At 40.3% G+C, this 12,374-nt stretch overlaps 1 pseudogene; it reads right to left on the bottom strand.

The window, feature by feature from the left end:
- The window catches only part of LOC124524059 (cytochrome P450 1A1-like), a 46,000-nt pseudogene extending 33,840 nt beyond the window's left edge, over nucleotides 1-12,160 (bottom strand).
- Between the last annotated feature and the right edge of the window lie 214 nt (nucleotides 12,161-12,374).

Here is a 12,374-nt window from a genome sequence, read left to right as displayed (position 1 = left end):
TATATAAGTGTACTTCTCTGTTGGAAGCTGTGGTATAAAAGAAGTTAGATTCGTTCAACCCACCACTCATCTTTTCCTTCTTTCCTGCTCAGTGACTCGGTGACATGTGGGACACCACATGAGACATGGGCTTAAGAACCCCTGAATCACATACACTTCCTTATTTTCTTAGCCTATTCTTATGAAACAAACCTCTTCTATTAGAACCAAGGCTGTGCCACACACTTTACAAAACCACTTCCTACATTAGGATAATAGACAAGAACAGGAACTAACCATCTGGTTTAGCTGGAGAGGATCTTTCAGTTGCTTGTCAAATGAATATGAACCCCATTAATTTTTCTGAGTTCAACAAGAAATCTTTCACCCGGTCTCAGAACCTAAGAACACAAACCAAATGAGATTCTGTTTAGAGTTGGTACGTTTTGGCTTCATGGCTAAGTTGCACCTGGGTGACCAGTCAACTTCAGCTCCAGGGTATTTCTTCAGCTCAAGCCACTGCAGAACGTTAGTGGTAAAAATGAATATCCCCTGCAATGATGAATTGCATGAATGATGAATAAAATTGCAATGATGAATAAAAATGAATATTTCCTGCAATACTTGAGACGCCTCAAGAGTCCTGTTCCAGATATCAACATTTTGTCCTTAAGACTGTCACTCTTTGTTTTTGTTTTTGTTTTTAGAAATCTTTGAGGTCTAAATAAGTTGGGATCACCCCAAATAGTTCTGTATAAAATAGACAAAAGTAAAATTTTAAAAGGCAGTCATTTTAGGGGCACCTGGGTGGCTCAGTCGGTTAAGCATCCGACTTTGGCTCAGGTCATGATCTCACGGTTTGTGGGTTCGAGTCCCGGATCGGGCTCTGTGCTGACAGCTCGGAGCCTGGAGCCTGCTTCGGATTCTGTGTCTCCCTCTCTCGGTGCCCCTCCCCAACTTGCACTCTGTCTCTGTCTCTCTCAAAATAAACAAACATTAAAAAAATTTTAAAGGAAGTCATTTTATCACTTTTACCTTTACTGCCAACTTCTCCACAATAATTTTGTTTTGCATGAAATGTTTTGTTTTGGCATATCCTTTATAGATTATATATATATATATATATATATATATATATATATATGTGTGTGTGTGTGTATGTGTGTGTGTATATATATAAAACCTATATGTATGTATGTAATCTATCTATATATATAATTTATATAATGTATATAATCTCTCTATATAATCTCTCTCTATATACACACTATGTATATGTACATAATATATGCATGTGTAATATGTATATAATTATGGAGATACATAATTATACATATATAATTATTATATAATATATAATTATTATGGATATAAATGTCTTTTTTTTCTTTTAGTATATTGACAAGTTTAGTTGTCATGAAGATTTAGTATAATTATGCTTAATTTTCACTGAAATGACTTTTGAGTCCTTAGTGAATAAAACATTTGAACATTCACTTCAATTTTTAAAAATTTTATGTCAAGACTTCCACAAAATTCTCACAAGAATATTCCAAAATTGTGGTATAAATAAAAAGTAATTATCACTCAATCTCCTTTGCTTTCAGAAAAATGAGCCAGAGTGATGAGACCGTGAGCCATTTCTCTCACTGGGGTGCAAACGTGTTTAGGATGTGGCCTTCGTACATCATCACAGAGGGGAGTCAGGTCTCCGAAAGCATCCCTGAGTGAGGGGGTCCCCCAAAGCTCCCAAACTGTTGTGTATATGGTTCTCCCTCCTCCCTCTACCTTTTCTTGCCAGGCACCATATTTGGCTTGTCTACGACAACTAATTTTAGCATGTTTCCCAATACATCCTAGGCCATAGATGAGGGACCCACCTGACTTTACAAAGTAATGGGCCTCTTTTTGCATAGATGTCACCCCTCTGTCTAGGAGAAAAACAACTGTTTTCTCTTTGCACCAGAGGCCACAGATCTGGAGACCTACAAATCGTACTCAGTCCTCCAATAAATTTCTTTTTGCTCTGATAATCCTTTAAATGCAATTCATTATTGCTAACATTTAAAAAATCAGAAGATTCCACAAGAAAATCTGCATTTCCATGTTCTGTTTTGTAATGAAAGGGGCAGGCAATATAGGAACAATGATTTACTGGCTGGATTAGACAGAACAGATGGCCTCTTCCCCATGCTTCAACCAGTGCAAATCCCTCATTTGGGGCGTTTTCCACTGCTCAGTAGGTGCTTGAGTTTGTGACCTCTGTTTTACTTTAAACATGAATACTTTCCCCTTAATATCAAGTCTTAAGTTACATACTTATTTAGCTTAGACAAGTGCCTCCGTGCAAACAGTATTTCTTTATTAGCACCTGTGTGTTAACTCAGTTTGTTTGAACATTACTTAATAGTCAATATAGTCATAAATGCTTGGATACTAGAACCCTTGGGATACTTGAGGTTGTGCTGAGAATAAATGCCATTAAATTTATACTGACTGTATGTCTTCTTATACTGACTTGTAAAATCCTTAGTTTTATTCAGTATGATCACTGGGTCTGCAGAATGGATGTGTCAATCTCACTGGTGATACGTTTTGCATTGGGACAGTCCATGCAATGTATATTCTGCTGTTTTGCTGGTTACAGAGATTGTGAAGATGCAGTTAGGTACACAGGATAAAATCACCTGCCTCTCTCACAGCTCTGAGCATGAGACCTTAGTGAGATGAGATCTTGCATGAAGAAGGAGAAGCTGTACAGGGCACTGTGTATATAGCCCGCTGAATGCATAAGAAGGCATCTCTACTAGTTTACTGGAAACATTAAACCCAGGCCAAATGGAGCATCCGACGTCCATTAAACAAGAGTTAAGCAGTTGGATGTGAGTCCTGCTTCTGCTATCTGCTGAACACATGATCGGAAGCAATTTGTTTAGCTTGGTTGAAAGTTATTGTTGAGACTCAGAGGAGGTACTTCGCAATTCGGTGCCCAGCACACAGTAGGGGTCCATGCACCCCGTCATCGTTCTCACACTGTGTGAGGCACCTTCAGCTCAGCCTGCCCATTAATAGTTGATGTGGGTGAGCCTCCAACTGCATTTTTTTAAAATTTTTTTCCAACGTTTTTATTTATTTTTGGGACAGAGAGAGACAGAGCATGAACGGGGGAGGGGCAGAGAGAGAGGGAGACACAAAATCGGAAACAGGCTCCAGGCTCTGAGCCATCAGCCCAGAGCCTGACGCGGGGCTCGAACTCCCGGACCGCGAGATCGTGACCTGGCTGAAGTCGGACGCCCAACCGACTGCGCCACCCAGGCGCCCCTCCAACTGCATTTTATTAACGACTATGTAATGAGTGCCTACTATGTGCCAGGAATCGATCCTGGTACTGGGGTAGACAAAAAGCAAGCAAAAACTGAGAGAAGAAAAATCCCTGCATATAATGACCTATGTTCTGGGGCGGGGGGCGGGGGGGCGGGGAGGGGATTTAGGCTGCATTTTGAAATATCATCTGGTCATATCCATGCAGAGGATGAACCCATGACATCTTTGGTTCACATCTCACCTAGTGAGCCCAGTTTTGAAATCGGATTGCCCTGAATGAATTTATATTAATATTCCATCTTTCCCATTAGGAGGGAGGAGAAAAAACTGAGTTTCTTTCCAGTTTCTTTCAAGAGAAACAGAAGGAATGAAGTGTCATTAGAAAGAATGTACATTGTCCCCAGACTAATACCTAGGAAAGGCACAACCAAAAAAATCTTATCCCAAGAAATAATTTTGGCGACTTAATTCGTCACGATTTACATGAGAAAGGTGCAAGTTTTCCTGGGGATGAAGTAACCATTCATAGCAGCATCCACTTAGTACTACGGGAAAGCAAAATACAACATTGCAACACATCCCATAAATTCAAACAGCCCACCCCTAAGCTGCCTCCCACAACTCACAATGTTTAATGTCTTTTTCTTACTGTAATAATAATATGACTTCTTTATAAATCTTCATTCTTTCATCGATTGATACATCTTCCACCTGTTGTCAAGTTAGTAACTTATTCTTTTTCTTGTACCTGTGCAACATATTGAGCATTTAATATATTGAAGGCATTGCTATGACCTCACAAATGCTAACATCAATATTTAACATCAGATAGTTAGCAGAAGAAATGCTAAGCACAGCATGATCACATGTATATATATATATATATATAGCCATCAAATATATATGTATATACATATATACCCATCAAATTTAAATCAAGATCAAAATTATATATATATATACACATATATATGTATATATGTATATGTATACACAATTAGACACATATATATGTGTATATATATATGTATATATATATGTGTATATATATACATATATATATGTATATATATACGTATATATATACGTATATATATACATATATACATATGTATATATATATGGGGAAGAGGAGCTAGTCTCTGAATGATGAAAAATAATGCATATCAAAACAAATGCTTCTGTTTGCAAAGAATATTCAGGAACATAATTGTGTAGGCTTTAGAAAAAAATAAACCAAATTGCCAGTAAGTATGGTAGAATGAAGAAAGGAAGAAATGAATTTGAAGAATATTACATCTAAAATTAAACTGCTAAGGGGCGCCTGAGTGGCTCAGTTGGTTAAGTATCCCCCTTTGGCTCAGGTCATGATCTCACAGTTTGTGGGTTCGAGCCCCTCATCGGGCTCTGTGCTGACAGTTCAGAGCCTGGAGCCTGCTTCGGATTCTGTGTCTCCCTCTCTCTCTGCCCCTCTCCCCCCTCTCAAAAATAAATAAACATTAAAATTTTTTTTAATTAAACGGCTAAAACATCTTTAGTATTCTTTGTCGTAATGTTAAGAGAATTTGCTTCCTGCAGTCTAATACCTAATAGAACTTATAAGAAATTTGATAGGTAAGAATGATTTTAAAAACTAACTATGAAATTTAGGAATGATAGTAGTATGGTATCAGTGTAGACTAGTACAATCCCTCTGAAAAGGATTTTGGTACTCTGTATAAAAAACTCAAGACTCATTTTATTAGATGAGCCAGAAAGTTTGCTTCTTAGCATAACGCTATAATTCAAAAGGAGGCAAAAACTGATGTATAAAGATGGTCATTTTAGCATTAGCAAGATATTCAATATCAGCATTATCTGTGCAGGGTGAAATTTGCAAACAATGCAGGTATCCATCCCCAAAACAGCAGATGGATAAAATGTGGGGGGTGCATGCCACGGAATATTATGTAACCATTAGAAACAGCACATGAGAAATACACCTGGCAATCATAATTGGCTCTCAGAAATATAGGGCTTCATGAAAAAGTTAGAAATAGATTGAGATGTAAATAAAAGGGCACTTACATAAATTAAAGGTCACGATAATATAAGAATAGATGGTAATACATGGCAATAGAAAGCCTATTCTACAAGAATGCATAAAACAGGGCGCCTGGGTGGCTCAGTCCGCTGGCCCCTACTTCGAGTTCAAGCCCCGCGTCAGGCTTTGTCTGACAGCTCAGAGCCTGGAGCCTGCTTCAGATTCTCTGTGTGTGTGTCTCTCTCTGCCCCTCCCCCACTTGCACTCTCTATCTGTCTCTCAAAAATGAATAAACGTTACAAAAAATAAAACAATGCGTAAAACAGACAAAAACAACGTTTTACACAGATTAAGAATAAATGCCAGTGGGTTGGGGAAAGTTCTGGAAGTGGGAGGTGGGGAAATGAAATAACCAACCAGAAAACACAGCCAGGCATTGCCTGAACAATATAATGCACTAGAACTGGGGATTATGTTAACTCAAGTCTCTACTCTTGAGTAGAACATGTAGTTTTCTGAATGACTTGGGAAAAAGGCATAATACCAAATGGTTTACACAGTGAGATCAGCTATATGAAATGGCCAGTATCGAAAAAGGGCTCTGAACCGTGAACAGTGGTTGACAAAAAAATCGCAATTAATCTTTATTTGCCTTCCATATTGACAAATGCTCCTACCTACCAGCTCCAAAGAGCTCATTCACAGTGCTTATGATTTCAGCATCAGTTAAGACGGCTGTTTCGGTGGTAGCACAGTCATTGTGGCATGCGTTAACCAGGGCATCGGCAATGGCTTGGATGTCGTCCTGAGGGGTCAAACCTTAGCATGATTATTTATCTCCAACTACATTCCACATCACCCATGAAGGGTGATAGCACCACAGAACTTGAATGAACCTAATTAGCTTAGGAATATAAGGAATATAAGTACATCATTTTAAGCCTGCAACCAATTTTGCTGGTCAACGGTAGCACTCAATCTTGAGAGTATAAAATAGAAAAGTTACCAAACTCCATTTTCTCCTGGAAGCGTATTTCAGTCATTACAAAAAACAAAACAGGGGGGCCTGGGTGGCTCAGTCGGTTAGGCATCCGACTTCAGCTCAGGTCATGATCTCGCGGTGTGTGAGTTCGAGCCCAGCGTCGAGCTCTGTGCTGACAGCTCGGAGCCTGGAGACTGCTTCAGATTCTGTGTCTCCCTCTCTCTCTGCCCCTCCCCCACTTGTGCTCTCTCTCTCTCTCTCTCTCTCTCTCTCTCTCAAAAATAAATAAAAACATTTAAAAAGTTTTTTAAAAAGTACTACGTTTGGAAGCACACTTATAAAAATTAGAGGTTAACTTACTTCAGAGAAATTGCTAGACAATGAATTATAATAAGAGATTTTCAAATCTATTTGTTGTAAGGAGTTAACTGTTATCACCATACAGAAAGACATGGGGCTAAAGCCTATTAGGGAATAAGAGAAAAATGTATGAACTTAAGAAATTCATTTACTTACTGTACCTGATCTAGAATTCCGGCTGGTACCTTGAAACAGATTGTTTTCTGGTTATTTCTTTTTTCTGTCTCTTCTTTTCACTGGAGGGGACTTTATTCTTCACACTTCTTCATTTACTCAATTATCTGCCTTTTCATGTTTTTTTTTTTTTCCCTGATGCCCTCATCTTCGCAAATCGGACCCTAAGAACTAGGATTCTTTCTAATGCATATGTATTTTAAGAGATGTCTTACTCTTGTGTGGACCATCAGATTGGGCCAACAAAGATTTCACTGGCTCATAAGGAAGATCAACTTCTGCCTGTATTACAATCTCAAAATTTGTTTGTATATAGTCAGGGAACTCAAGTAGGGTTTAAGAGTAAATTGGAAGCTTCCTGTTGAATAATCTTTGTGACTATTTAAATCACCTTCTGAAATAATATGCTGATAACTTTATATCTGAGACCTCATAGTTTCAGATGTAAAATGGGAGAAACTAAATCATTAGTTCATTTCTCCAAGGAATTCATCTCCATTGTTGGTCATCATTTATCAGCCAATTATAGAGTCACAATTCAAGTCTCCGCCTAAACACCCAACTGGGAAAATTTTCTGAGTTCTCAAAGAATTCAGAGCTCTTCTTAGGGTCCCTACATGAGAACCAAGTAATACTCCCCTGTGATCTCACTGACCAAACCTCACATTTACTCCTAGTTTGGATAAGGTTCACTTTAGAAAAATTATATCGGAAGAACCAAGGAAGAATACATACAACTTTCTGGGTACTCAGTGTATCTCACCATTATCATTTACTTTTCACCAAAACCCTCATCCTGGCATGAATTTAAATCCTTACATTATCATATGTAATAAGATGATCATGTGGTACAATAGACTGATTCAGGCCCTGATAAACCTCCTGAGGTGCATTTATAATTCATAGTGGAAGGTAATGGAAACGTACGAAACCAGCAGGATTAACTTCACTGCAGATCTTGAGTAAGTGATCATTTTATCTATTCTAAGAAACTCCTCATCACATCACTGCTGTCACATCTCCTGCCAAAGCAAAGGGCACGGAGAACGTTGGCCCCCACACGTGTGATAACACTTCTGGGGGCAAAGCTGCCATTCTTGGAAGTCAACTCTGCAAAGACTTTTACCAGCTCAGAAACTTCTTGATGACCTGATCCTCGGGTAAGCAAAGACAGTGGAGGACTTTTTTTTTTTTTCTGTTTTAGTAAAAGTTCAGAAAGCATTAGGGGCAACTTTCTAATAAAGCCTCCAACTCTCTCCATAATTGAAAATGAAAGACTCTGTCTTTTGCCAGCAAAGAACATGCATGCATGTTGGGTTGGTCTGCAAAACGCGGTCCAGCCTTGAGGTGGTGCTTGCCTCACCATTTTCATCCCATTCACTACCAGGACAGGCACCAGGCCAAGTCTGATGAGAAACACATCTCCATATTTCTTTCTCATTTCCATGAATGTAAAGTAAAGATAGTTTCCATACTGCAGAAGATTCCCTATGATGGGAAAGGACCACGATCCAGGAGGAGACACCTGCTTTCTCCCCTTGCTCCCTGGCGCTCTTACAAAAACAAAACCATTGCCAAAGTTATGGTACAAGTAGCCACCTCCCCAGGAGTGATTGCCATGTCACTTGGATATCATTTTCAGAAAGAAAGCACTAAAGAGTTAAGAGCATAAACCTAAGTTTTTCTATCCTAAGCAAAGACTAAGTAGTCTTTCTTTCTTGAAACATTTAAAGGAAGAGTACAGACTCTTTGTAGTTCATTGAAAGACATTCTTAACTGATGCACTAAGAGAGCAAAATCAAATTCTTGTAAAATGTGCTACGTCTTTGTCCCTCTTCTCACCACCAGCCTGAACCTTTCCATGTCAGTCACTGACATGATAGAAGAAGAGGACGATTCAATGTACAAGGCAGTGCGGTCATTGGGAACGGGATGGAGACTATAGAAGCTGACTCATTGACTGGGGGACCTTTGTCTTGTCACTTAACCTAAGGGTGTCTCAGTTTTCTCATCTAAGTATCCCGCAGAATTAGTCATACTTTCTTTGAACAACCATTTACTGAACCTCTCCCACTCCAGGTCAGGCACTAAAAATATAAAACCAAATTTCATTAGATCAACAAAAATAAAACGATGAAGTGGAAAGTGATATCGAGAATTTCATAAAGAGCGATCTGTCATCATTTGAGAACCAAATTAAATTATTATTAAAATGTACTTGGTGAATTATAAGCCATGTAGTGAATATCTAATTGGTTGTTAGATAGCCCATCCTTGGACTTCCCAGCCTGCTTGTAAAGGTACTTTTCTGAAGCTTTCTTTCTGCTCCGTGACCTGCCACATAGACAAGGGTGATTGATCCAAGGATGGGCTACTGACCCAAGATGAACTTTCCTTAGGAATTTGGAACTGAGACTGTGAATGATCACCCTCTCTTTGGGCAGCTAGATGTATAAACTTCAAGTCCAAAGATAAGATTTGGGGACCTTTCACCCACTGGGAGGCTTTGAGAAACTGGTGAAAGCAGGTCTGAAAAATTAAAAACACGAATGGCCTCGTGACCTTGCATCCACTGCCTGCCTCTAGTACCTTCATAAGATCTTGTCCTTGGGTCCAATTCTTTCCTGCTTAAACAGCTAAGATTGATTTCTGTTATTTGCCACCAAGAGAGTCCTAACAAAAGAAAAGTTTCATACACATGCAGAATATTGTTTTAATGTTTATTTATTTTTGAGAGAGAGACAGAGAGAGGCGCAGAGTGTGAGGAGGGGAAGGGCAGAGAGAGAGGGAAACACAGAAGCTGAAGCAGGCTCCAGGCTCTGAGCTGTCAGCACAGTACCGGAAGCGGGGCTCGAACCCACAAACCACGAGATCATGACCTGAGCCGAAGTTGGATGCTTAACCGACTGAGCCACTCAGGCGTCCCAACATGCAGAATATTTTTATTGGCTAATTAGCTATTGCATTTTATGGTAATTAGAGAATACAAACCCCCTTTCCCTGAAAAGAAAGCAGTGAAACAGTTCACACTTCTCAAATTACTGAGACAAGTAACACCGATGGGCAGTATACTCACTGACCAGTGTTAATATCCATTTCTCTTCGATTTTTGAATAAGCCAGCACTTGATTTCTTCTCTTTAAAAAAAATTTTTTTTTTAACATTTATCCATTTTTTGATAGTGAGAGAGACAGAGCATGAGTGGGGGGAGGGGCAGAGAGAGAGGGAGACACAGAATCTGAAGCAGGCTCCAGGCTCTGAGCTGTCAGCACAGAGTCCAACGCGGGGCTCAAACTCACGGATTGTGAGATCATGACCTGAGCTGAAGACAGACGCTCAACCGATTGAGCAACCCAGGAGCGCTTCAACTTATTTTTTTTAATTTTTTTAATAAGTTTTATGTATTTATTTTGAGAGAGAGAGCATGAGCAGGGCAGGGGCAGAGAAAGGGAGAGACAGACTCTCAAGCAGGCTCCATGCTGTCAGTGTGGAGCCCAGTGTGGGGCTCGAACTCACAAACTGAGATCATGACCTGAGCTGAAATCAAGAATCCTATGCTTAACTGACTGAGCCATCCAGGCGTCACAAGATCAGCTTCTTTTTTAATGGGGGTGGAGGTGAGGGAACAAGAACCCAAATACGCGTTTAAACTAAGAAGAGAAAACTGAGTCCCTAATCAATGCAACAGCTACAATTTGCAAAACTCCCCTTTTGTCTCCATTCAGAAAGAATACAGTGAGATCTTCATTGTGTTTCTGCTTTGCAATGGGCTGATTTTGCAAAACCTCTCCTGTTTCTACAACCATTTATTGTCCTTTTCCCTGTGACAGGTCCGGAACTAAGTACTAAATGCGCACTGTCTTTTCCAATTCATACCTCTGGGAGGTAATGTATCATCTTGCTACAGAGAGGCTTGGAGAGGTAGAGTCACTTTTCCCATTTATTCCCCATTTTTTTTAGTTTAACAGTGAATCACTGATTACCTCTAGCACTTGCTTTTTTTACGAATGCAATTTCTTACCTTGACAATTTTCAGCAGCATTTCCAAAGTAGACTCCTAAATGGTGAGAAGTGGTTGTGCCTGGAAGAATGTTGGACCCTCAGAAAGATGACTGTTTCTTCACTCTTTCTTCCCTTATGGATCTGTGAATCTCATGTTAAATTATGATCTCTCTTGGCCTCAGTTTTCTCATCTGTAAAATGGTCCCTTCGGACTGGAAGGCTTCCAAGGCCAGCTCCAACCTTCAGCAATCAAAGCTAGAAGGGAAGAGGGAGCAGAAGTTCAGGTGTGATGCATGGGGTTAACTGCCCAGCAATGTTATGTTGCCGGTTTCCAGGGCAGTTAACAGTTCATTGAAAAATGTAAGTAACTGTTCCGTGATCACCCTGAATTCTTTTTCAGCTTGGGCCCTTCTAGTTTCTTTTATCAAGTCCTCTTTAGCAGTTTACCAAGCCCAGACACATTGCCAACTTTCCCTGCAACTTTCTTGGAAAGCTCTGAAGGCACATTCTGTTCCTATTGTTTTGGGGTGAACTAGGGACAAGGACAGGGGATGTGAAGCCTCCTAAAGCTGGGCTACTGCACCATCAAACGTTCAAGGTGAACTCTACCTCCTTAGAGAAGAGCCCTCCCTCAGGAGCTGTTAAACCCTAGCAATGTCCACGTCCCATGCATCTTGGGGCGGATGCATTCCAAAAAGCTCTTCAAGATGACTAAAGGACATTCTAGGTTGAGGACCTCTTTTAGGGGAAAACAACCCGCTAAGGAGATCAACAAATCCATTCAGCCAAATTACAGTAGTTTCGAAGGCTCACCTATGCCCGGAAATCTTGCCCATCAGTGTGAGGAATCTGGCAGAGGAATCAAAAGACAGAGAAGGTTTTGAGGAAAACCCGGTGTATCCTAGGAAACAGGAACACTCTGGTCACAGCAGCAACACCAGGCCTTGGGAAAGGCTGGGGGAGAACATTCCAGGAAGAGAGAGTGAGGGGTGGACCTGTGTGGAGAGGGGTCCAGAGCTGGATTAGGGCATTTGAGAGCTGGAGGGAGGGAGGGTTGGGAAGGCCTCTGCAGGCAGACTTGGGCCTCGGAAGCCTGGAAAGTTCAGTGAGTGATGGGAGAGGGGCCACATCTGGAACAATGGGTTCTGGTAAGAGGGTAGGATAGAAATTAATCTTGGAAAAAAGCAGGGCAGGACAGGGAGAATGGAAAGACTAATAATCATTTTTAAGTTGCTGGTGATGAGCAGGGTAGGTTGAAAGACTTGTAGCAGAAAGGCAAGGGGCGGGGAGGAAGAAAGAGGAGGGAACAGAAGCATTGCTTTGCTGTGAGGTTCTGGAAATCAGGAGAATGTGCCATCGTGAGGGTGGGAAGATGAATGAAATAAAAAATCCAGGAAATGTAGGTTCTCTTTCTCAGGTGGGTTGGGAAGGCTCTTGGAAGTCTTTACCAACCAGACACATTTGTATTTCCACAATGAGAACGGTTAATTTATGAGTATGATATTCGTAACTTTGGTTGGAGAAAATATT

This window comes from Lynx rufus, unplaced genomic scaffold, assembly GCF_022079265.1.
Source record: "Lynx rufus isolate CCGP_SWC_20201006 ecotype Redwood Valley unplaced genomic scaffold, mLynRuf1.p SCAF_10, whole genome shotgun sequence".
Lineage (NCBI taxonomy): Eukaryota > Metazoa > Chordata > Mammalia > Carnivora > Felidae > Lynx > Lynx rufus.
This window is presented reverse-complemented; position numbering and strand designations above follow the sequence as displayed.